Source organism: Grammomys surdaster, unplaced genomic scaffold, assembly GCF_004785775.1.
Source record: "Grammomys surdaster isolate TR1022 unplaced genomic scaffold, NIH_TR_1.0 125548, whole genome shotgun sequence".
Lineage (NCBI taxonomy): Eukaryota > Metazoa > Chordata > Mammalia > Rodentia > Muridae > Grammomys > Grammomys surdaster.
The window spans coordinates 623,868-639,604 of NW_021620397.1; the positions used below are offsets into that span (position 1 = coordinate 623,868).

Below are 15,737 nucleotides of genomic sequence, written 5' to 3' on the forward strand. Positions count from 1 at the left end.
CATGCACACACAATGAATAATTTTTAATACCGCAGTCACTAAGGAAAGTAATCATCTACCTATTATCTTCTCATGGCAACAAATACAGATATATTCAAAATTACTTGTCTCAAGTACTTGGGTAGCCATATGAATGATTGCTAATTATTAAAGACAAAAATGTTCACATTTCAATCAATGTTCCCATGATTTCCTTTATCTTTTTTTTTTCTTTTTTTTATAAATACAAGAAGTCTAAAATGGCCCCTACCCTGTTGTAAGGACGGAACTGAGATCTTCCAAGAGGATGAGTCTTGGAAATCAGCATCTCCTAAGTAACCAGCATAACAACTGCACCATGGCATACATCATTAAACAGGAAAGTTTTGCTAACAGAACCTGAAAGCAAACCTTGCAGTGTTCCAGAAGAACAAAGGTCTGCCACCCTGGGAACCACTCTTTGACCCTCTTGACCTTTGCACGTGTGGAATTAATGAAGATATTTGCATTGAATTTGCTCCCAGATAGAAATCAGGCACTCAGTGACCTGGCTGTAGTATAGTTTGGGGTCTGGGAGGTGCAGATAGAAAAAGTAAAGACGTGGATTTAAACATAACTTTAAACCATTCCTCTGGGTATCACACCCACTGCCAATTATCTGAAGGCCTGCTAAAATGTGTAATCTAAATAATTATTTGGCTTACAACACTTGACATTTTATTAACAAAAGAATGACAGTGAAATAAACAAAATTCCCCAATCTATTAAAGAGTAAACATTGTCTACATGATTCCTGACTTTTTTCAATGCTAAGTTCACACTGGAATGTCTTATGTTTTTTCTGCTATTTATGGATTAGCATTAGAAGTCAGCCTGGTATTAAGTTTGAAAAAAAACTACTATATAAATAATACATGTTTATTTGCCAATAACATTAGCCTTACTGAGCAGACTAACTTCTCAGCACGTGCAGTATAATTTAAATTTTCCACCCCCACCATGGTATTTATGTTAGCTTTACTTGGTGAATAGATAAGCTCAAAGTATATTCTCAGGTAAAGTGTGTTGGCAACATAAATTAGCAGGTAAAGACAGTTGTCATGCAAGCCTGTTTACTTCAGCTCAGTGCCAGCAATCCAGGCCAAAGGTTGAAGGAGAGAACAAACAAACTCCCCATAGTTGCCCTGTGGACCATCATGTCCATGCCACAGTACACCCTCTGCCAACACATATATGCACAGTAACTATTTGTTTTGAAAAGTGTTTGAGATCCTTTGAAGGCCAAAGGCCTTCTATATCTTGTCTGCTACTTAACATCTTCCCAGTAAAGAAGGGAAGGAAGGAGGAAAGGAGGCAGGGAAGAAAGGAGGGAGGGAGGCAGGGAGGGAGGGAAGGAGGAAAGGACGGAGAGAGGAAAGGAGGGAGGCAGAGAGGGAGGAAGGAAGGGAGGAAGGAAGAGAGGGAGGGAGGGAGGAAGGAAAAAAAGAGAGAGGGGGAGGCAGGTAAAAAAGGAAGAAAGGGAGGGAGAGAAGGAGGAAGGGAGGAAAGAGAGAGAGGGAAGAAGGAGAGGGGGAGGCAGGTAAAAAAGAGATGGAGGGAAGAAGGGAAGAGAGAGGGAGGAAGGAGGGAAGGAGAGAGGGAGGGAAGGAGGGAAGAAGAGAGAGAGGGAAGGTAGGAGAAAGGGAGGGAAGAAAAGAGGGAGGCTTAGAGACATCATAGGCACAGGAAGTTATAAAATTCAGTAAGGTGGTTAAAGAGAATCAGAAATGGATATCAGATGATTAAAATTAGACACAAGTAGAATGTTTAAGATCTTGACACTCTTCTTAAAGTCACACCTCAGTGATAAATATCTTCACTGTATTTCAGGCATTGTCTTTCTATAACTTTCTACCCTCTACCAAAAACATATATTCCTTCTCTAACCTATCCATTCGCACACTTACAAAACCAAAAATTGGTCTCTAAAATACCCAATCATACAGCAAGTTGAATTTCAGTTGTAATGTTTACTTAAGGGTTGGTTCCAAATGAAATGGACACAGTATTAGGGACAAGAGTTGACAATGACCATTGCTCCAAAGAATCACTCCTGTTCTATCCTTAAACAATCTGAACAACCCACGGGAGGAACATAATTCAAGGCATCCCTCCAGAGCATCAGTGTTTTGGGTGATGAGACTATTACCCATGTCTTTATATCCCAGGAGTCTACCACGACACTGACATATGACAGGTATTCAATATGTGTGTGGACTGTATAAATGAACAAGTACAAGCAGGCTTAGGCAACCCAGCAAAAAACCAAATTTAACGTGGTATTGTGCTAATCTATTAGAAACTAGAGTATGCAAATTCCTCAAGCATTTGGTTTTAGGTAGGATTCACTCCTCCTTTAAAAAAACAATAAACAAAGAAGGGGTGGACTTTTAGGGTTTCTTGCTGTGAAAAGACACCATGACCAAGGAAACTCTTATAAGGACAACATTTAGTTGGGGCTGGCTTACAGGTTCAGAGGTTCAGTCTATTATTGTCAAGGCAGGAGCATGGCAGCATCCAGGCAGACATGGTGCAGGCAGAGCTGAGAGTTCTACATCTTCATCCCAAAGGAAGCCAAGAGCAGACTACTATCTTCAAGGCAGCTAGGAGGAGGTTCTGTAAGCCCATCTCCACAATGATGCACATTATCCAACAAGGCCACACGTTTTCCAACAAGGCCATACCTTCTAATACTGTCTCCCTGAACCAAGCATATTCAAATCTCCACAGGTGGGATTGCCTTGGGAATAAATATTTTATAATGCTACAAATCCACTTAATAGTTAGAGAGAGAGAACATGAGGGAGAAGGAAATAAACAGAGAGGAAGAAGAGGTTCCAGAGAAGAGGGGGAAAATAGGATCACAAAAGGCAATGGGAGGTCTACACATCATACCTAAAATCTACACCCATAGATAGCCAAAAGACAACCAGCTCCCTGCTTCTGTTTCTTTTGTAGAAATTTATTTAATGCCTTAAGCTTACCCAGAGCTGAGTGTGAACAGCACCCAGAGAGTAATGCCTCTGAGGCTGAGAGTTAATAAAATTCTGGAACGAAAAAAAATTAACAATGGCAGTCAAAAGCAAAATCCAAGCCAAGATCTAATTATATTATACTTTCATGACTGTAGAAAACATTATTAAATATTTAATAATCTACCAAACTCCACATTTTTCATCTACCCAGGGATTCTATAGACTTGCATGCAATTATCTCTTCAGTTAAACACACAGCACTTGACAAGTGCTTGGATTCGCAGCCACATCATCAATGCTGATAATACTGGGCCACTTGAGATGCTTGAAGCTTGTCTTAATGTCTGTGATTAGAGGGGTTTGGGTTATTGGGGTTTCAGTCTCCTCGTTTTAATCTCTGGTGCTATTTGCTTATACCTTTATGTGAGCCTCCTGGTAGATGATTTGTTTGATTCTTCTATATTCTTATCTTGCTACCACTTTTGAAAAGCAAGTGATGGAGTAAAGGTAGAAGACTCAGAAGGCAAATAACAGCATGTCATGTCGCCAACTGAAACGTTAGCCAAGCATCTTGATTGCTAAAGACCTCAAGACCTGCATTAAGCTCTATTATCTGTGATGTTTCCTTTCTTTTGCCTACCAACAAACTATCTGTGATTCAGACAGTGAGTAGAGGAATCACAGTCACACAGTAACCAAGATGGAGATGCATCTTCATCATCAGCCAAGCTAATACTAGAGACAACCGGTTCAGAAGACATTGCTTTTCTATTACACTTCATAAGCTTGAAATAGGTAACATACATTCAGTTTGTAGGAAGTTTTATGAGAGAGAAATGCAAGGCAGCTCCTACTACATACCCATGACTAACTGAACAACTATACCTCTCAGTTCTTAGATAGATGTTGTGTTGTTCTCCAGCCTTCTTCCCGTTTCCACTCACCCGAAAGTGCTAACTCATCTCCCCTTTAAAAATCGCTTTAGGAAATACGTATGTGAATTATTATGTCAACTGCTGGCAAAGTAATTATAGTGTCAAACAGGATGCAATCACCTAAAATGTATATCTTGGTTCGCACATCGAAGAATTTATTTTATTTTGTTCTTTTAAACTTTTTCAGACGGTATAACTGCACAAGGTGATGTTAGATAGTTCTCTAAAGTCATTGTCCTCGTTCAGTGAGGGAATGAATGTATACGAAATCCTCACTGATTCCATTACTTCTCTCGTCACAGGGACAAATGCCTGACAGAGCAAGTTAAGGGACAAGAATCTTCTTTTGGTTCAGGGTTTCCTGCAGCACAGCAAGAAGGCTTGGCAAAGTGTGTGGGATGTACGAGTCCCTGGTTGCTGACTTTCACATCTTGGTGGAAGGAGAAAACAACACATAGTGTAGGCTGGGCTATCACCCTCAAAGACCTTTCCTTAGTGGCCCATCTCTACCAAGCACCCTCCTGTCAGCAATCAAACACTCCAACACTCAAGCCTACGGGAGACGTTACACTTCTAAGCCATAGCACTCTACAGATTTCCAACACTGAAGGAAAACCTTTGGTTCGGTGCTTTTAGTTTCTTTGTTGATTTCTTTGCCTTCTAGAGAATCAGAAGTGGCATTCGTTTATTGTTTTAACTGTTATTTCACAGATTATTACTGACAATCAGGGTGTTTTCAAATAATGTTTGTTTTTTAACCCTATTACTTTCATTGATATCCATTAATTACTATAAAAAAAGAACACATTTTCAAGCAAGCAGCCAGTATTACTCCTGTGTTTCCAATACCATAGTATCAGATTACAATCAAGCTTTTCCACTAATTTAGACAACCATGTATGTTTTGAGTTGAAATTATTAACAGCTTCAGGATTGATTTAATTGTATTGTTAAGGAACTTCTAGCCTCTTTCTCTAGCCTTACAAAGTTTAAACCTGTACAGGTCTTTTCTCAACAGTGTTGTATACTGGTCTGAGAATTGTACTAATGCTGCCAAACTTGGTTTGCCTTCCAAGTTCAAAATGATCAAATTTCTTTTCTTTCCTGCTTTATTTCTTCCTCCTCCTCCTCCCCCCTCCTTCTTCTTCCTTCTTCCCCCTGCCACTCCATCTCCTCAAACTCCTCATCCTCATCCCCATCCTCCCCTGCTTTTCCTTCTTTCTGAGAGATCTCGCTAAGCTGGAATTTGCGAACTTACCTCTCTCTACTTCTCCAGTTCAGGATGCTGGGATTTCAAGACTATACTTGCATATCTGTCTTCATATGCACATCAAATATAGATTCCGATTCCATACTGAAACTGTTGCCTGTTTACTAACCATGCTAAAACAGACATTTGATATCCCAACTCAGCCAAAGTTCACAGTCACTGTAATGAGTGCAAAAGTTCTATCTAAGATTTCTATCTGGGGCTGGAGAGATGGCTTGGTGGCTAAGAGCACTGACTGATCTTCCAGACATCCTAAGTTCAATTCTCAGCAACCACATGGTGGCTCACAACCATCTGTAATGGGATCAATGCCCTCTTCTGGTGTGTCTGAAGACAGCTACAGTGTACTCATATAAATAAAGTAAATAAATCTTAAAAAAAAATTAAGTGCTTGCCATCACTGTCTGGTCACTTTAAATTTATTTTAAAAAGATCTGTCTGACAACAGATCAGCATAGGGCCTGTATATATTAAATATTTTCTACAGATAAGATCAGAAAATTGAAATGGGATTTAAAGTTCCATTGAAGGCACCATTCTCTCCAGACATTTTTTCTTGGCTGTATTACCAGTTTCTGTAACATTGGGAGTCACATGCTTTAATAATAAGGGCACTGTCACTACTGGTATATGACAACTTCATTGGCTATCTGACCAAACAAGCATCATGTTTTACTTAAGGGCACCAACTATGGTCTTTAAACAAAGGTTATGATTTCTACAGCACTGAGTTGTGGCTGTGAATAGTGCTTCCAGCTCCAAACCTTTACTAAACTCGTGCACTATGCGACTGTTTTAAAACATGACATGCTAATATCAAAGAGTATGTACCTTTCTGTATTAGAAGTTGGCCTGTTCATAAGTTGGTCTGTCTATAAAAATGAAAAAAAATCACTAATTCTAGCTAAACTGTGGAACTAAGGAAATACAAATTTTATTATCTCATTAACAGTTTTGCATTTGAAATATGGCCAGTGGCCACTACCTTAAAACTAAGATGCCAGTCCAATACTGCCTGCTATTCAGCCACCTAATTCCAAGCAAGATGGAATTTCTGACAATGCTCAGATTCCTACAATCATCTGTGTAAGGTTAATACCATTGTCCCCATCTTCTTTGCCTTTCTGTCATATAAATACAGTCAAGCATATATTTCTTTATAAATATGCTGTTTCTTCAGGATAGAGCACAAAACTCCCTTAAACTATTGATTCTTCTGCAACCTTGCTTGCTTCTCGTCTCCAGGAGCTTACTGGTATTTGCTGTTTTGGCTGCTCTCTGACTGGTTATAACGTTGCTTACACTTCTCTTAAAGGCTCTTTCTCTGTCTACAGATTCTTCCAGATGAACACATCCAATCTCCAAGATTAGCTGCGCTCTACTAACTGGGACATTCTCAAGCATGTTCTTGAACATTGACGTCTTACCTGAGCCACACCTGCACATTCAACCTACGTCAGAATCCCAATTTAGACAAATATTATATGCCTCAAACTTAATATGTCCCAAGTAGATCAATGCATGCCCGTCTTTTCCCTGTCCAGGATTTTCTCCCCTTGTTTATTCCATTACCATCCATCACACCAAGTCAGTAACACCTCCATTTCCCTCACCTCCACTTCCAACATTTTATCCCATCCTGTGTTTAACTCACTATGCATACATTAAATCCATTCGGCTCTTCCAATTTTACTCACATCAAAGCATGGTCTTCATGACCACAACGGCCTCCGATCTAACCCCCTGCTTTTAACGTTCCACCCAACAATTCCAGACACATACAGATCCATAATTTTCTCCTTCATACAGAAACTCCATCACCACTTCACTTAAATTCCTCAGTGTAAAACCAGCATATTATTACTAAAGTAAAACTCCCAACTCCCTACCCTGACCCAGAAGTAGAATGTCAACAATGGAACCCTGTTATGTCTACCCTCTGCTCACTAGACTCTTCTCTCTCACCTGTCTCCTTTGTATAAATGCCAAACTCAGGGCCTCCAGTTCTTTACACTGTTAATACTCCGTAATTTAAGTCAAATGTTTTTATGGCTACCACACAGTTTAGTGCCCCATTCACTTCTGCCCCTCTGAATTTGCCATAAAGGATCACTCATTTGTATCTGTGTGTATATTGTCTGACTCCTAAGAGAATCCAACTTTCAGGTGAGAAACTTTTCTGTCTTATTTACCACTGTTCCAAGACACTGGATCTCAAACAGTGTCTGGCTTGGAATAAGCACTCAAATATTTATTAAAGAAATAAATTTTTAAAAAACTTTCCTCCCAAATACCTAATAACCATCACAAAGCAAGAACCTGGAGTCTGTTCATTTTCATGTCAAGTTTAATAATCTTGGAGAAATTGCCTGACTTGTGCATTACTCTTTCATTTTAAGAAACAGTCATTTAAAATTTCTACAGTTTCACTGTATTTCAGCTATAATCTGTAAGTCAAAAATGCAATCGTTCCCATGAAGTCAAAAGGTTCGCTTTTATTTTTACATCCAAGAAAATCAAAGAGCAAAGCTTGCTCTGTACAAACTTAGTTGTAATTTACACTCATTAAATTATCTGCCTTTTCAGACAATGGAATAATAATAGTCTGAGTAATTTGGGAGAAAAAAATGGCTGCTTTACACAAGTCCTGCTATTATTTTCAAAGTCTGTCATCTGAAATTACGGTGATTTCTGTATCTTCAAAGCCAGGCTTTGTGGGCACTAAAAAGCTGATTCAACATCTGAGTAGTTAGAAGTAGAAATATCAAAGTAGCCTTCTGTGTCAACTGTGTCATCGACTTAACAATGATAAAGCATAAATTTAAAGAAAATAGCACCTGTTTATTTGGTGATATTTGAAAGAGAGTGCAAAAGAGGCACCTGGATTTTCAGTCTCCAATCCAGTTTAAAGAAAAGCAATCTCCAATATGAAAGTTGGGATGTTTGAGTAAAAATACAGGTTTTTCCTAGAGGTGCAAAATAGCCTCCAGATACATTTGGAAAGGGGAATAGAAGGGAATGGATACCTATTAGATCTTAGATATAAGTTCAAAATTTATCTCTAACTTTTACAAGTTTGCTCTTGAGCATGATTCATCATCAAATATCCAGGGAGTGTCTAATCAAATATTCACAGAGCATCTATTTTGCCAGACATATGCTAGTAATGGAGCTTGGAGAATAAAGTAAAGTAACTTGTAGTCCCTGATTTTAACTAGTGGAAGGCCTTCATTTTCTCTTGGATAGAAATGGCAATAATAATAATTGCACGGATGGTGTTAAGATTTTGCTGTGACCTATCACCCACAAAGACTTGGGAATTGAAGTCTTTGTCTCTCCAGCTGGTGGCACCATTGGGGGGGAGCCATTCTGAAAGGTTCCAAGATGGATCCCCTTGAGTGAGGTAGATCACTGAGAGTACACCAGTGAGCCAGTGTTTGATCCCAGGCCCATGGCCTAAGCCCCTCCTCACACTGTGAGCATAATAAAGTCCTCCTCCCTTAAATTGCTTCTCCCAGGTATTTTGTCACAATGACAAGAAAACCTAATACAGTTGACCAACCAAGATAAAGTATGCATGAACATTTAAGAGAAAATAAAACATAAACAGTAAATAGCAGACTTTAATAACCCTCAGTCAAGTTAATCTAGCTCAGAGACCACATGATCCCTTACCAGCAACTCACAGGTGACAGGTGAAATTGAAACTTAAACTAATTTAATTCCACTATCAAGAATTATACTTTTTAAAACTTATCTATATTAATATTAACAGGATTATAACTAGAAGCAGCTTCTGTCTGATCTGGTATAGGAAAGAATCTGAATAAAAAAACAGACTTTATGTAAAACGGAGGCAAAGAAGAGCTTAAGAAATTCACAAAGGTTTGCCTGAAAGGTACAGAAAGATGAAAAAACAATTCGAGGAAAAGGAGCCCAGATAAACAAGACTCCAGCTGTTAGGCTCTCCAAATCGGGAAGGGAGTAAAAGACTCTTTCTAAAGAGATACTGCAAAGTGAGCCTCCAGAATAGACTCAATAACAAGATCCTCAAGTAAACCTAGAGGTAACATCCAAACCAAATGATGGGCAGATCACATCACAAAAGACATACTGAAACACAAACGAACCAACAACAACAACAAAAAATACCAACAAAACAAAACAAAAAACCAACAACAATAAAAAAGATAACCTGGCTCTCCCAAAAGCCCCCAGTCCTCAAAACTACTGGATACTGAGTGAAGTACCGTGCTGGATAAAGATTTCAAATGTTTACTAGTAAATCAACCAATGACCTAAAAGAGAATAAAGCACACAAATAAATTCCATCAACAGCCTGGAGGAGAAAATGATAGAGGAAAAGTCAGCAGAAGACTGGAAGAGAAAATTGGCAAGTGGACGAAAAAGGGCAAACTTCAGCATCGAAAAACAGGTAGAAATGTTGAAAAGTGAAAGATTCGACAACCCAAATGCGAAACGAATTTTAAGAATTATTTATAAACTCAACCACGCTGAAGAAACAATATCAGAGAGAGTTTAAAAGATCAAAGAAATACTCTCAGGGCGGGGAAGATAGCTCAGTAGGTAATGGACTTACTCCACAAGCATGAGGACCTGAGTTCAGGTCCCCCGGACCCTTGTAGAACTCTTCCTGGCTGGAAGAGTGGGTAGCAAGAGCTGTAGTTTCTTTAAAAACAAAGTAATAGTATGGGAATATGTTTTTGTTCTAATCCCAGGTGTGGGGTACGGAGCTGCTTTAGATTGTCCCCAGCAGCTGACTGTGATTCGCCTCCTGTTCTAGCAGGGGGTGTGATTTTGCCAGCTGCAAGTAGTTTCTGCAAGTGTGTGTTGTTTCCAATAGTGTGGACTCTTGAAAGAGCACAGAGGAGCTGCAGCAGCTGGGGCTGCTCCCTTCCTCCCCCTTCCTTTCCCCCTCCCCCTCCCTGGCCCTTCCCCCTCCCTTGCCCCTCCTCCTCCTCCCCCTCTTTCTACTCCTCCCTTCTCCTCCTTCTCCTCCTTCTCCTCCTTCTCCTCCTTCTCCTCGTCCTGCCCCTGCTGCTCCTGGCCACTGGTGTTGCAGTTTGCTGTGGTTTGTTAAGTGGTTGTGCACAAAAGAGACAAGAAGAAGTTGGCTATCCTGACAGTGAAGAACAAATTTGCCCCAAGGAACTCAATGCCCCAAATCAGCAGGAAGTTGTCTATTTATATTGACACCTTCTTTCCTGTCCAGCCTCCTTTACCTTCTACCTAGTGTTGGGTGGGCATTGAAAGGGTGGAATAGGTGGTAGAAAAAGGAACCCATGAAGTAGCCAAAAGTCCCATTACAGAAGCACACAACCGTAATCCTAGGGCTAGGGAAGAATGGAGACGTTCAGAACCCTGGAGATTGTCGGTGAGTGAGCCTAATCAGTGAGTTCCAGGTTCAGTGAAAGGTCCTGCCACCCAAAACTAAATGGTGATGGAGAAAGACTCTGACTTTAACCTGTGGCCTACTCACAGGCATAAACCACCACACACACACACACACACACACACGCACACACACACACACTCACAGAGAGAGACAGAGACAGACAGGGATAGAGAGAGACAGAGAGACAGAGACAGACAGAATCAGAAAGAAAGAGAGACATGCACATAAACAACAGAGAGAGAGGGAGAAGAGGCAGACAGGGAGGAGAAGAGAGAGGGAGAGAGAGAAACACTCAAGCATCAATAGGAAAAATTTTAAATATGAGCGTGACCACATTACATAAATGGATGAATTCATGAAAATGAATTACCTACCAAAATTAAGATGAGATGGGGAACTTAAATAGTTCTTTAGCTAGTTATCAGACTGACATAATAATAAAAAGTTTATCCACAAAGGGCTAGATGAATTCACCAAAGAAGTATACCAAACATCTCAGAAAATGCTAACTCAATATTCAAACGATTCCACAAAACAGAAATGGAAGAAATACTACTATGACAGTTAAGTTTTTTTTTTCAAATTGACACAAGCTAGAATCGTTTGAGAAGAAAGAACTACAATTTGTAGAAGGTCTATAGCAAGTCTGGGGAACCTTCTTGATTAATGGTTGACATAAGAGTATGTAGCCCACTGTGAGTGATGCCACCCCTGGGTGGTCCTGGGTGCTAAGAGAAAGCAGGCCAAGCAAGGCATAGAGACAACCCAATGGGTAGGGTTCTTCCATAGCTTCTGCTTCAGTTTCTGCCTCTAGGTTCTGACTTGAGGTCCTGCCCTGCCCTCGCACCCTCAGTATCGGAACATAACCTTAGGACAATTACTGACTTCTTTCTACAAGATGAGGATTAGCCAAAACAGAGAGCAAAAAGGAAACTATAGGCCTATTTCCCTTACGGACATGTAAATACACATACGTAATAACAATTAAAGACAAAGGGCCATGAATTTAAGAGAGAGCAAGAAGGGTGATTGGAAGGGCCTAGATCGAGGAAGTGGAAGGTAAAGAATGATGTAATTATATTATGATTTCAAAAAGTCATTGTAAGCTTAAAAATATAGGAAGTAATAAATAATATTTTGGTAACAACCCCAAGACCCTGAATATCATTCCTGCTTGCCATTCATGAGTACATTAAAGAAATCATGTATCATAATCAAACTGGTTTGATCTACACAATGTAAGGTTGGTTCAACATATATAAATCAATAAATCGAATACAACATATAAGTAAGCTAAAAACAGATATCTCTCAACCATTTTATTTAATGCAAAAAGAGGTTTGATACTTTATCTTCTGAGATTATATAAAATCTACCACACCCTTTCTGATAGGAGGTCTGATGAAACTATGAATAGAAGAAAAATAAGTATTATATTCAACAAACCTATAGCCAACATTGTATTAAGTGGGAGAAGGTGATATTGTTTTTCTTTAAAATCAGAAATGGAGCAAAGATGGCCACTCATACCATTCTTTTCATACAGCTCTCAAAATAATTTTTGCTAGAATAATAAGGCAGGAGAAAGAAAAAGTATATAGTAGTAAAAAAAAAAAAGTTAAAATATCTACATTTTTCAGACAACATGACCCTAAAGAGTCCACCAGAAAATGTTCGTACCTGGCCAAGTCTTTCAGCAAAGTAGGAAGATACAAAATCAATATGGAGAAATTAGAACCAATAATGAATATTTAAAGAAAGATTCAATCTCAGTAGCTAGTAGCGTGAAAGAAATGGGAGAGGGGAAAGAGAGAGGAAGGAAGGAATGAAGGAGGGAGGGAGGGGAGGAGGGAAGAAGGAAAGGAAGGAAGAAAGGACAATACTTAGGCGCAAATCTAACCAAGGAAGTAAATAACCTCTGTAAAGAACTCTTTAAAGATAGTCAAGATAGAAATTTAAAACAACAACAACAACAACAACAACTTGTGATTTAATGCAAAGGGGCCAGTGACTCAAAATAAACAAACACATCTACAATTATTAATTTTTGACAATGTTATCAAAAATCTAGATTTGACAATAATTTAGGGTTTTGTTTTGTTTGTTTTTTTTAATAAAAAATGCCTGGGAAACTGTACTCACAGGTACCAGAAACTACATCCAAATCATTCATGCTGGAAAGAAAATTTTCACAATTGATTAGATTTAAATATAAGACCTAAAGCTTTGAGAATGCTAAAGGGAAATAGAATTAAAATAGGAACATATGGGCATGCTCAAGGATGATCTGAAAAAGATTCCAGTAACAAGAGAATTAGTCACTGGAGTTGACAAATGTTACTATGTAAAATAAAAGGCTTTGATAGAGCAAAAGACACAAACACTAACGTGAAAAGACAGCCTACAGAATGAATGAAAGTATATGCCAGCTATACATCAGATGGGGCCTTAGTATGTAAGAATTCACTAAATGAGCTAATAATCTGAACAAATAGTTCTCAGACGAAGAAATGCAAAGGCTGGTAACTATTTGAAAAAAGATTCAACACCCTTGGCCACCAGGGAACTCAAAACTATCTCACCCCAGTCAGAATTGGTACCATAAAGAAAACACCTGGCAACAAATACTAGTGAGGAAGAAGTGAGAGAAGACCTCCCTGCTCACTGCCACTTCCATGGGTGCCAGGAAAGAAAGAGAAAGAAGAGAGAGAGAGAAAGGGAGAGAGAGGAAAAGAAAGAGTAATGAATCACATACTGTAGGGAACCAGGAGGGTTGTCTGGAAGAAGATAAGAACCAATAAGAAGAGAGTGACATAAAGAAAGGTAGAAAAAGACAGAAGAGGATGAATAAAAAAGTTAAGATTATATATATATGGAAGTATCATAACAAAATGCACTACTTTTATTATTTTGTGTTCTAACCTAAAATTAAAAATAAATTTAAAACAGATGATGCCAAAGAAGCTGTAGCTGCACATTTTCATCCTGTGTAAAGGTTTATTAACCGAATCTTCCATTGACCTCAATTTTTTTGGCTCTCTGAAAAGCACAAAAATACACTCTGTTGATTTTAATTACCAACCATGATATTTTTTTGACAAATTTCTGCAGCTGGTAGTCATTGAACTACAGATGCTAAAAGCTAGCAGAGGAGATGTACAGTCAGTTCTCATTGAAGATTTGAGGAATTTGTATTTTTTTCACAATTGCCTTTTCATAGCATTAATTGCTGATGTCTAAGAATAAATCCAAACAGGATTATCTGGTTCTACATCTAACTCAGACATTTTTAATAGAAACAGCTTGTGATTATCATAAAAGATGGTGTACTTTTTTCTTGTATCCTCAAACGGTAAGGGAAAAAATTACTATTAAAACTCTAAGTCGGTGCTCAGGCCCTCAATTGACCTAATGACACAAATTATACAGATGGAGCAGAATGTGTCAGCTACGAGGAATCCATATCTCAATAACCCAGCATTTCTACTGATATGAAGATTTTGATTTCAAGAATTATAAAAATAGGCAGTAAGGATCCAAACTAAGGAAACAACTCATTAGCTAAACCTGTCAAGAATAAGGTATTCTTGATGTTAATTCATTATTAAAGATATAGCTGATAATTTACACAAACGAATATGTAGAGTCGAAGTGCTAAGAAAGTTGATAGCATTAACATCACAAATTATCTCGGTGTTATCAGAAAGATCACTGTTATATATATTAAAAAGAATGGGGTTCTCCAAGAAAAATTCCTCATATCGACTTATGCAAAGTGAGATTTTTATCACAATCAATGCTTTTATCCTCTACAGTTATAAAGGCAAGTCAAAATCATTTTTCTCATATGGAAGAGAAATTAGAATTTTCACAACCACTAAAAGGCAAATATTCATTTTATGAGTTCTTGAACACAATCCCAGTGTCGGCATAGCACAGCCCTAAGCATACAGAATGTGCTTCTCACAGAAAGCCCTGATGTTCTACTTCACTACTTACTGGTTCTTCTGAGTGCACACGAAGAACATATCAATTCAGTAATCATGTTATTAACACATCCCTTTAGTACTTTTAATTTCCTTTAAACAGAGTGTACTCCCTAATTCAGAGAAAGTATAGATACATAAATTGGACATTCATTTCCATCAAACCAGAGAAGATGAGGGTGACCATTCTGAATACTGGACCTGAGCCTGAACGTGGAGAAAAGTCCTGCATGTTTCCCCATGTTGCTGAATACTGCCCTTAGCAAACTGTGAAGAGATGTCATAAACCCTATGTGCAAGAGTGTGGACTCTAAGAAAATCCTAGAAACCACAAAGAACATGAAGTTTTTAAGACATATTTATTTATGAGTTCATATATCTTATGTGCACACTTGTGTGCCGAAGAGGTCACGGGGTGTCTTCCTCTATCATTTTCTGTCTATTGCTTTGAAGGAGTCACTTCCTGGACCCGAGGCTAGGGATTCCTTAAGTAGGCTGGAAGCCAATAAGCCCTAGTGTGCCCACCCTCTAGGACCTTGTGTTCCAGATATGTATGAAATGCTCAGCTGCTTAACTGTACTGGGAAGCGAGTTCCAGCTCTCCTTCATGATGATACAACAAGCACTGTCAACCAATGAGCTATCAACAAACCGTGTTGTGGAAGTGTCAAACTCTGTGATACATGCTATTTACAGTGTCCTCGGACTTGAAGTCGGCTAGGAACCAAAGGCTCAGACTTCCAAAATATGACACCAAGTTATGATGAACATTCAATAGACAGACTTCCAATTAGCCGCATGGGATACATCTCAAACCCCCACAAATGGGTGTCTAACACTAAAAAACAATATTGAACTCTATGTACGTGGTTTTCCCTACGTCTCATATATGATAAAGTTTAATTTATACATTAGGCTTGGAAAGAGATTTTAAAGTTAATAATAGGGGCTGGGGAGGAGTCTTGGTGGGCAAAAAGCTTGCTGTGAAAGTGAGAGACCAAATCTCTTAAGTTCAGACTCCATTTTAGAGAACTTGAACTCAGGGAAACTAACAGGCCGGTACCTAACATTAGTTTCCAATTCCAACCTCCAACCCCAACAAAACCAAGCCTAGCTCCAGTTTCTAGGCTAACCCTAA

At 38.8% G+C, this 15,737-nt stretch overlaps 1 protein-coding gene across 3 annotated transcripts in view; it reads right to left on the reverse strand.

The window, feature by feature from the left end:
* Tafa2 (TAFA chemokine like family member 2) overlaps positions 1-15,737 on the reverse strand; it is a 449,137-nt gene that overhangs the window by 170,244 nt on the left and 263,156 nt on the right. The window lies entirely within an intron of this gene.